We start from the raw sequence: 11,723 nt of genomic DNA, 5'->3' as shown, positions 1-11,723 counted from the left end.
GCCACTTAGAATTTGATCTACGCTGAAAAAATAGTTGAAATTGATTTCTGCCCTCAACAACAGAGCTTGAAAGAAGTATTACACCAATACATGAATGGAGAAGTTATAATTGACGAGTTCTCAATTTATTTGAAATTTAGATAGAACAATTAATTGAAACAAAAATATAGAAGCACTTTCATTTGTAGTAGGTAAAGACGTTAATTCAAGAAACTAAGATTAGATTAGTAACTTGGAATATAGGAACACTTACGGGGTAAAAACATGTAAATTGTAAATACAATAATCAGAAGGAGAATTAATATAATTTTACTTCAAGAAACTAAGTGGGTGGGGGAGAAAGTTAGAGAAATTGATAAATCAAGATTTAAATTTTGGTACACTGGAAATATATATATAAGAATGGAGTAGGAATTATTATAGACAAAAACTTAAAAGATAGCGTTGTTGAGGTAAATAGAGTAGGGGATAGAATTATAAAAATTAAGATGATATTAGGATAAGAGGTAATAAATATCATTAGTGTTTACATTCCTCAAATCGGCTTATGAGAAAATCTTAAGAGACAATTTTGAGAAGATATGTATAGTATCTATTAATGTATGTCCAACCCCACATCGTCTCTGTGAGCAGTTCCAAAACTAATATAAGATTCTCTTAACTCTCTCTCCTTAATACCTAGGTTTTGAGGATGAACTCTCTAATATGGTATCAAAGCTGGGTCTTGGGCTGCTTGGCTCTTCTGTGGGTTGGACTTCTCCTTGCCTCTTCCCTCCATGGGCTCTCCTCTCCTCATTTTCCCTATAGGCTCAAGGGGGAGTATTAATGTATGTCCAATCCTACATCGTCTCTGTGAGCAATTCCAAAGCCAGTATAAGATTCTCTTAGCCCTCTCCTTAATACTTAGGTTTTGAGAATGAGCTCTCTAATAGTATCATATAAGGCATACCAGGGACTGAGAAAACATTTATAGGAGGAGATATGAATGGACACGTTGGAAAGGATAATAAAAATTATGAGAGGATACATAAAGGATATGGATATGGAGACAAAAATGAGCATGGGGAGATGATCTTAGATTTCATCATGTCATATGATTTTAGTATAATGAATATTTAGCAGTTTTTTCCTCATTACTGGGTTATGGAACCAATAATACGGTTGAATTAAAAGCGATTATTATAGCGATTAATCTGTGCAAAGATCTCGGATTTGATCAAGTGAAGATTGTCTATGACTCCACTTTGTTGGTTCAGTGGATTAATTCTGGGAAGTGTTCGACTTGAAACTTATGGGAATTGTGGGAAGAGCTTGTGTTAGCATTGAGAGGCATACATTACAAAGTGGAACATGTTTACGGGGAGGCGAATCAAAGTGTGGATTTTTTTGCTAAGTAGGATGAATCTTGTATATCTCGATCGTATAGTTGTTAGGATAAGCTTCCACAACAAGTCAGGGGAATGATTCGATTGGATTTGTTGGGATTTCCTTCCTTGCGCTCATGATGCTTTGTGCTGGTATTTGTGAAGGTTGGAGTGGTTGGTTTATTCCTCGAGATCTTTCGGAGTTTTGTTTGTTTTCCACTTATAGTTGTTTAGTTCTTAATTATTTGTTTGGTTGTTGGTCATTGGTTTATTGGTTCTGAATAAGTTGGTTAAGTCAGTTTTAAATTCTTGAGATTTGATTTTGTTTTCCTCAAGTCTCAAGGTTGGAACCACGGTATTCCTCCATTATAAGTGAGGGGTTTGCTAATAAAGATAGGCGGTGTCGTCCTCTTTTTCCAAAAAAAAAAAAAGAGTATAATGAATACTTGTTTTAAGAAGAGAGAAGAACACTTAATAACTTTTAAAAGTGGACAAAATAAAAGTCAAATAGATTTTTTTATTTTAACTATGAGGGTAGATTGTTTATCATGCAAGGATTGTAAAGTTATTCCAGGTGAAAGCCTAACCACACAATATAGAGTCTTAGTGTTAGATATATGTATTAAAAAAATAAAAGAAAAAAGATAAAATAAATCAGTATAAGAGAACTAAGTGGTAGAACCTAAAAGGAGAAAATATAATAAAATTTAAAAATAAAATGATCAAATATGGAGATTGGACTATAGGGGATGGGATAGATACAAATACTCTTTTGAGTAGATTAACTACCTCTATTAAAAGGATAACAAAAAAGATTTTAGGTGAATCAAAGGGAAGATTCTCGAATAGCAAAGAAAGTTGGTGATGGGAAAAAGATGTAAAAAAATCCATAAAGAAAAAGAATTTGGTATAAAACATGGCAATAATGTAGAAATAGGGATAATTTTGAAAAGTATAAGGAGACAAGAAAAGATGCAAAAAAATGCCGTTAGTGAAGTTAAATACAAATCATTTAATAGTTTGTATGATAGATTAGATACAAAAGAAGGAGAAAGAGATATATTTAAACTTGCTAAAACTAGAGAAAGGAAGAGTAAGGACTTAGAAAATGTAAAATATATAAAAAGTGAGAATGATATTGTCTTGGTTAAGGATGAAGACATTAAAGAAAGATGATGAAGTTACTTTAGTAAGTTGTTTAATGAAAACCAAATATAAGGTTTAAACTTAGAATTATTTAATGAAAACCAAATACAAGACTTAAACTCAAAATTGTCAAATGAGGAAAAGACTAAAACTATGAGATTTACTCACAAAATTAGAGTTATAGAAATTAAGTTTGCACTAAAAAAAAATGAAAAATGGGAAAACTATGGGACCGGATAACATCCCAATTGAAGTTTGGAAATTCTTAGGTGATAACGAAATTATATGGTTAACTAATTTATTTAATACAATTACAAAAACTAAGAAAATGTTAGATGAATAGAAGAAAAACACTTTAATACCTACATACAAAAAAAAAAGGAGATATTCAAAATTGCAATAACTATAGTGAAATTAAACTTATGAGTCATATCATGAAATTATGGGAAAGGGTAGTTGAACAAAGATTAAGGTTAGAAACGAAGGTATCAGAAAATCAATTATTTGATTTTATGTTTGGGAGATCTACCATAGAAGCAATATATTTTTTAAGAAGATTAATGAAAAAATTTAGGGAAAAGAAGAGGGATTTGCATATGATATTTTTTAACCTTGAGAAAGCATATGATAGAATGGATACCTAGGGAAGTTCTATGGTGGGTTTTAGAAAAAAAAAAATGGTGTATATAGTAGGCATATTAATGATGTCATTAAGGATATGTATGATAGAGTAATGACTAGTGTAAGGACTATAGATGGTGAAACTAAAGAATTTTCAATCACCATAGGTGTACATCAAGGATCTGCTTTGAGCCCTTATCTTTTTGTTTTAGTGATAGACCAATTGACTAAGAGTATTCAAAAAGAGATTTCATGCTTTATGTTGTTTGCAGATGATATTGTATTAATTGATGAAATTAGGGACGAAGTAGAGGTCGAGTTAGAATTATAGAGAGAAGCTTTAGAATCTAGAGGCTTTAAGATAAGTAGAAATAAAACAGAATATATAAAATATAATTTTAGTAATGATAGGAGGAATATTGGAGACAAAGTTAAACTTGATGAAGAAATAAATAACACTTGTAGATTTCGATACCATGGATCTATTATGCAAGCTGAAGGAGAAATTAAAGATGATGTAATGCATAGAGTTAAAGCAGATTTAGGAAAATGGAGAAGCGCTTCAAGTGTACCCTGTGATCGCAGAATACCCTCAAAATCGAAAGGGAAGTTTTATGGGACAGCTATAAGACCAGCTATGCTATATGGATCGGAATGTTAGGCGACGAAGAAACATAATATCCCAAAAGTAAAATTGCCTAGATGAGAATGCTTAGATATATGAGTGGTATTACCTTGAAAGATAAATTTAGGAATGAACATATTCGTGATAAGTTAGGTATAACACCTATAGAAGATAAGATAAGAGAATGAGATTTAGATGGTATGAACACTTGCAACTTAGGTCACATAGTGCACCAGTGAGGCAGAATGAGTTAGTTACTGTGGGGGACAATAGACGGGGTAGGGGTAGACGTAAAATAACTTGGGAGGAGATAGTGAGTAAGGATTTAATATTTCTGAATCTATCAAAAGAAATGGTTCACGATCACATAAATTGACAGAAAATGATTCATATAGTCGATCCCATCTAGTGGGACTTAGGGCTTGGTGTTTGTTGTTGTTGTTGTAGGCTTAAGCATCAAAATGTCTTCAGGGCACAAGACCTCTATAGCATAAGCAGGCTTTTAACACAATTTTCAACTTAAAACAAGATTAGAGTGTGTGGTGATGATGAGGGAAGATGGGTTTGCAATCAAAATCTTAAATTTCGATTTTGACTAAAATTTTGAAACTTAAAAAGCACAAAAATTTTTATGGAAATTTAGATTTCGATATCAATTTTGATTTTGATTTGAAAAAATGATGAAAATTAATAGTAAAGCATAAGATTCTCTAATAAAACTTTAGATATTAATACACATAATAATATAAGTTGTAAGACTAATATATTACAAAGTATATGCAACTATGTTGTGTAGGAGGTGCATAAATTGTAATATAGTACGTGTATTAAACATATTTAATTACTTAGCAAAAAAAAAACATATTCAAGTAATATAAATAAAATTCATAAATCTAGTAAATTTTATTTATGTTACAAATGAAAATAATTTAGCCATGAATGGTAAAACAAAATGTAATTATAAGTTCAATGTTTTATAGAATTTTAAAAGCCCCTGTGGAAATCATTTTTTTCACTGTCTAAAATCTCACATTTGAAATTCCAAAAAAAAAGATTATTTTATAGTTAATTAATTTCACTAGAATTTTGAGATTTCAATAAATTTTGAATCATTTATTGAAAATTCAATGGAAACAATGTAAGATGGAGATCGACTGCCATTTCAATTTCATGGGTGATGGAAAGCGAAAATTTCGATGATTTCGTGAAAATTTAAGACCATGATTGCAGTTTGAAGTCTGTAGCCATGTCATTGCAATCTTTGCACAATACATGAAAGCTAAGACAAGCTGAAAGGTTTATTTAGTCTAGTCATATTGGTAAAAAGCACTTGACAAACCTCAACAGTATGCGTTTCTTGTCATCTAACAATCATCTCCATGCTACCATCAGTTCCTCTGCAATACCTATCCAAAAAAATTAATTTTTCTTTCTGAAAAGGCCAATTTCTAATAATATTGAGGCTGTGTGAGTGTTCACCTTATACCATTAACCCACCTCCCTTCAAAGGCATCCTAAACCAAATATATTAACAAACAAAAAAGCTAACCAGATTTAATATTTTTTTCTACATGTATAAAATAATCATCTTCGACGAATTGTACTGTGCAAATCAACAAGAGGGGGAGTTAACACTCGGTGACACTGAGCAAATGATGTGCTATCTGTACCGCAAAGATCATTAAGTGGCAAATAATGCAACAAAGTATAAATCTAAAACTTCATTCGGCACCAAATGCAATGGTGTGCAAAATAAATATGAAATACTGTTGCACAAGATTTAGAAATGATACTAAGAAATGTGGCCACAAGTTAGAACTCACCCAGTTCATATTTGAGCCTTATGATCATTATTCACATTCCTCTGGTTTGTCAATCTTGTGGTTATATTGAGCAGGTGATGTGTGGCATGTCCCTCTTATAGTTTACTCCTTGGTTGCATTTAAATCGTGAATAGGCCTGCGATTTACCCAAATGAAAGCTCCATCTATATAGGTCCATATCCTGCAGTGTCCTTGATGAACCCCTAGGCCTTGGAGCTCTTATAATAGAGCCATTTTTTTCCCCAATATGCATAATCCATGACTATGAAATTCTAATAACAAAACTAATATGGATCAAGGCAAGCAATGCAGAAAACACAGGCACTGTCCAGGTACATTGTTTTACCCATAAAGGCAGTCAGTTTATCGTTTAGCCTAAACTCAACACTCATATCTAAATTTAGTAGTCTAAACATGGTTGTTTAGTATCTTCAAACTGTTCAATTTGACAGAACCATCTTATGTTAAATAGATCCTTTTAGTGCAAAAGACACTGCATGCCATTGAATATTCAAATAACCCTTTTACCATCAGAAAGCAAGAGAAAAATAATTAGTTAAAAGTTAAAACATTCTTTTACGAAAAAAAAAATATCATCAAATTGGTTGTAAAATGCTACCATGGTGTTAAAAATTATGAAATTAGAGTAATTACTTATGTGTCATATTTCTACACACCTCAAGAGTTAAGACTCCATGTACAACAATTGATTTAGAAACCACAAAGCAAAACAAAGGTAGTATTTATCAATCTTCAACTATGGCCATAATAACACATTAGTGAGTGTCCTACAGCAACAGCAGCAGCACAGTAGAAGATGCATTAAACTCACACTCATAGAATCTAACAAAACATCAATTTACATAACAAATAAAGAAGCTATCTCAATTTCATTGACAAAACTACCAAAAAATGCTTCACCTAATTATTATTAATTAAACTTTAAATCAAAGACAATGATAACACAACCTGTAGGAGAAATTATCCATACAAGCAAAGAGAGATCCTCACAAAATCTAAACTCTTACTATTGGGAAATTTTCCTAGAATTTTGATATTTCGATAAATTTCAGATCATTTGTTGAAATTTCAATGGAAACTATGTAAGATGGAGATCGACTGCCATTTCAATTTCAACGGTGATGGAAAGCGGAAATTTCGACAATTTTGGGGAAATTTAAGACCATGATTGCAGTTTGAAGCCTATATCCATGTCATTGCAATATTTGCACAATGAAAATTTTTCTTATTCCATGTTCGTACATTTTTCATCACGTAACCATGTACATTGACAACAATAATTAACAAATATTGACAACACTACTGAGAAAGATTCAAGATTAGTAGAATACTCGGAAAACGAACCAGCAGCAAGAGGATATACTTGGCAGATAATTGGTGCAGTGCAGGAGAATACTATATAATTGGAATTCTTTCAAATATCTTATTAGCATATACACTCCACATTAATTATTTTTTTAGGCTAAAATGCCTAAAACCTCCATATATTAAACACATATTGCATAATACCCCCTTGAATTAAAACAACCATCACATACCCCTCCCCCCCAAATTATTTTATAAGATGCACAATCCTCCTTCCATTAAAAACCATTACTATTCTTAATAGATTTATGTTTTTAATACTAAAAATGTCCTCATACTTAATGCAGATTAAAATTTTTTTAATTGCTAGGTCATTGCCCCTATGTGTTGTATTTTTCATATCATGTATTAATGGATTTATAATTCATTTGGTTGTTAGCCATCATATTTCAAATGTTGCAACACCCTCATCCATGGGTTGTAGATCACTAGATCCCATAGCCTTGAAAGGTGAAAAATACTTAAGTTTTCTTTTTGTCATGAATTTTTTAAGAAAAAAAAAATTCCGATTTTGAAAGCATTGGAATGGTTCATTGGATCATACCCAGGTGCTGCATTTTTTGGGAATGTATATTTAATAGATTTTTAATTCATTTGATAATTATCCATGGCATTTCATGAGTCATAACAACATTCCCAACCCACCTATGGATTACAGTCTTGCAGATTCCATCCCCATGGATGGTGGAAAATAAAAATTTTAACCAAATGTCTTTGGTCTTATGGATGGGGAATCATATATAGCAGCAGCCGAATTCCTCATCTTCCCATTTGCTAGTAGTGGATTCCATGCCCATGGATGGAGGAATACATCCAATCATCTTAATGGCAATCAAGCTTATTTTCTAATAGATGCCCAAATTCCCCATCTTCCCATGGATGGAGGAACAATACATGGCAATCAGGCTTATTTGCTTCATGGAGTTGGATATCTTAGTGGGTGTAAGTCTTACCTCTAATCAGCTTCTCCAAACTTCAATCTTTATTTTTATTTTTATTTTGGCTAGTAATGGCTAGGGTTTCCAACTCTACGTACTTGTGAGTTTAAAAGAAACATAATAATAATAATAATTTAATTTTCATGTAATTCATTAATTTTTATAATTCTTTTCTTATAATTAATGAAATTATTATTGATCTCATTCTAAAAGTTATAATATCATTTGTAGATGTTATTAACGGCATAATCCCCTTTTAATACTTTAAGGGGGTTTGTGCAACAAACATTAGTACTTGGGAGTTTTGTACATTTTAGCCTTTTTGTTTTTTTTTTTTTTTTAAATTTTATAGCTTCATGTCCCTTTTTTTTTTAATTTTAATTTTAATTTTATTTCTACTTGTGGTTCTATTTTGCTTCTCCCCATGCAAAAAATCAATCTACAAAATAAAGATCCTTCTTTCAATAATTTTTTTCCTTGGTTGAACAACTTAGCCTCCATTTTCTCACATAATCTTCTTTTCTTCCTCAATAAAATTTTCTCCTTTTAGCAAAAGAAAAAAATATTTAGACATGTATAAACTGATTATACGCGACTAATACACCTGCCTAACCTGATACATAAAGTGAAAGGTCATGCTAATGTCAATTTATAGCCAAAATGAACAAAAAAAATATAAATCTGATTTCAAATCACAACCAAAGCCCTTGTCCATCCCAAACAACCTTAAAGATACCCACACAGCTCTAGGCTTCTAGCATTCAACTCAAAAAAGCCTTACCCCAATTGCTGGGTTAATTTAGTTCAAAAACCAGAGAAGGGTCATATCTCAATCTAAATCAGAGGCTGTCATTTAACAATGCCAAAACAAATAAATAAATATAATACAAAAACTGTCACAACCAAATGGAGGAAAAAAAACTTAGGTTTTTGTTTAAAGACATGCATGTAGGAAAAAGGAAATCATGGTCCAAACTACCAAGTCCCATTCCTAGAAAGAATGGGGGAAACCCAATACATGAAAGCTAAGACAAGCGTAAAGGTTTAACCAGTCTAGTCATACTGGTAAAAATCACTTCACAAACCCCAACAGTATGTGTTTCCTGTCATCTAAGAAATGTGGCCGCAAGTTAGAACTCATCCAGTTCATATTTGAGTCTTATGATCATTATTTACATTCCTCTTGTTTGTCAATTTTGTGGTTATATTGAGCAGGTGATGTGAGGTATGTCCTTCTTATAGTTTACTCCTTGGTTGCATTTAAATCGTGAATAGGCCTGCGACTTACCCAAATGAAAGCTCCATCTATATAGGTCCACATCCTGCAGCGTCCTTGACGAACCCCTAGGCCTTCGAACTCTTATAATAGAGCCATTTTTTTCCAAATATGCATAATCCATGACAATATGAAATTCTAATAACAAAACTAATATGGATCAAGGCAAGCAAAAAAGAAAACACAGGAATTGGCTAGGTACATTGTTTTACCCAAAAAGGGCAGTCAGTTTATCGTTTAGCCTAAACTCAACACTCATATCTCAATTTAGTAGTCTAAACATGGTTGTTTAGCATCTTCAAACTGTTCAATTTGACAGAACCATTTTCTGTTAAATAGATCCTTTTAGTGCAAAAGGCACTGCATGCCATTGAATATTCAAATAACCCTTTTACCATTATAAAGCAAGAGCAAAATAATTAGTCAAAACATTCTTTTACAAAAAATAAAAAATACAATAAAAATAAAAATAAAATAAAATTCATCAAATTGGTTGAAAAATGCTTCCATGGCGTTAAAAATTATGAAATTGGAGTAATTCCTTATGTGTCATATTTCTACACACCTCAAGAGTTAAGACTCCATGTACAGCAATTAATTTAGAAACCACAAGGCAAACCAAAGGACTACCTATCAATATTCAACTATGGCAAGAATAACACACATTAGTGTGTCCTACACCAACAACAGCAGCACAGTAGAATATGCATTAAACTCACACTTATAGAATCTAACTAAACATCAATTTACATAACAAATAAAGAAGCTATCTCAATTTCATTGACAAACTACCTAAAAATGCCTCACCAAATTATTGTTAATTAAAGTTTAAATCAAAGACAACGATAACACTACCTGTAGGAGAAATTATCCATACAAGCAAAGAGAGATCCTCACAAAGGGACTAAATCCATAAAAGGAGCACATAAAAGTCCATCAAGGAAAAAAAGCAACCAATAAAATTGTTCAAACCAGCATAATCTTTTGGTGTCCTCTTTAAGGCATGAATTTGAATGGGTTAATATTTTACAGCTAAAAGCAACTTGCTAAAAAAAATACTTCCACTCATTAAAGTTATTTATTATAGCTATAATAAAATTTTATTTCATTATAACCCTGTTGGCCTTACAAGGCTTAAAATTTTGTTATCTTGTTTTGATGCTAACAAACAAGTGGAACTTAACATATTTGTGTGAGTAATGATTTTAGGGCTCATATATGAGAAAGCAAGGTCAAAGTGCTCACAAGGATCAAATGAAGCTTAAAAGAGTTAAAGCATGGATTTAAAGATAATTTAAATAAAGCTTGAAGATTATGAGAGCATGCATATTAAAGTGAAATTACTAAAAGCCTAAAGTACATTGAAAGCTTGAAGAAAAGATGGACTCAAAGCAAGGGTATACATGAAGACTTCAAGAGTTGAAGGAATTTTAAGAAAGTTTTATGTAAGTACTTCATTCGATTTCAATATGGATACAAAAAGCTCTTAGGTTAATTCCTTGGACCTAGATAACTTTTAACATACTTGAAAAATATTTTTATAAGGTCAAAAATTGTTTTAAAAAAGGTTAGAATCATTTTTGGAATGAAAAATATCAAAAAGAGGATTTTCCAATTGCTGTCATTTTTCATACATCTGCATTGAGGTGCAATTTTCACTATCAAAAACTCCTTATTTTAAAAAGTGTTCAACATGAAAGTTGTAGGATTTTCTCTTAGCTTTCTTTTGACACCAAAAAGACCTAATTTGGAGTTGAATAGAAAAAGTTATGACTAAAATACCGAAGCGAGGTCAAAGCTGTCAGCCAACTGAACAATGTTCACGGTGGAACATCAGAAGACTGAACTGGACACTTCGGTCGTCTGACCCTTAACCCTCGATCATCTGAAGATATCTTCAGTTGACTGAAGATTAAGTTCAGTCATTTGAAGTTTTTGCTGAAGGTTTTTTAAAGAGGCAGAACCACCTCAAACGACTGAACTCGAAAGTTCAGACGTCTGAACATTGTTAACGGTCATATTTTTTAAAAGTTTTTAAATTCAAACTTATATTTCTTGTGCTCCAAACTTTCTATAAACTTGGGAAACACTCCAAGCCACTTGGGGAACACGAAATAGACTTGATTTATCATCTATAAATAACCCCCCAAGGCTAAGGATTAAACACACCAAGAAAATACAGCAAACAAGCTTTCTTGCTCTCAAATCTCCCAATTCCCTCAAAACTCTCTTGTGCAATAAATTTCTGAGTTTCACTACTAAGATTTGCTGTGAATTTATCAAGAAAATTCTGAGTCTACTCTTATTTCTTTCAACCTAGAAAGAAGGCTTACGGTGATATCTACTTGAGCTTCATATTTCCATATTGTAAATTTATTTTAAGTATATTAGTTTTTAACTTGTACTAATCAGTTCTTTGTGTGAGCATTCTTTGTACACATCTATTTGATTTATATCTTATAGATTGACGATTCCAATGATTGTTTAGATCGTTGGCTAAGCAAGGAGATATTGCTTAGAGTGGCGGGCTCTAGTCTATTTGAA

Source organism: Malania oleifera, chromosome 5 (genome assembly GCF_029873635.1).
Source record: "Malania oleifera isolate guangnan ecotype guangnan chromosome 5, ASM2987363v1, whole genome shotgun sequence".
NCBI classification, from domain to species: Eukaryota; Viridiplantae; Streptophyta; class Magnoliopsida; order Santalales; family Ximeniaceae; genus Malania; species Malania oleifera.
The sequence above is the reverse complement of the archived record's forward strand: the minus strand, read 5'-3'. Positions refer to the sequence as shown.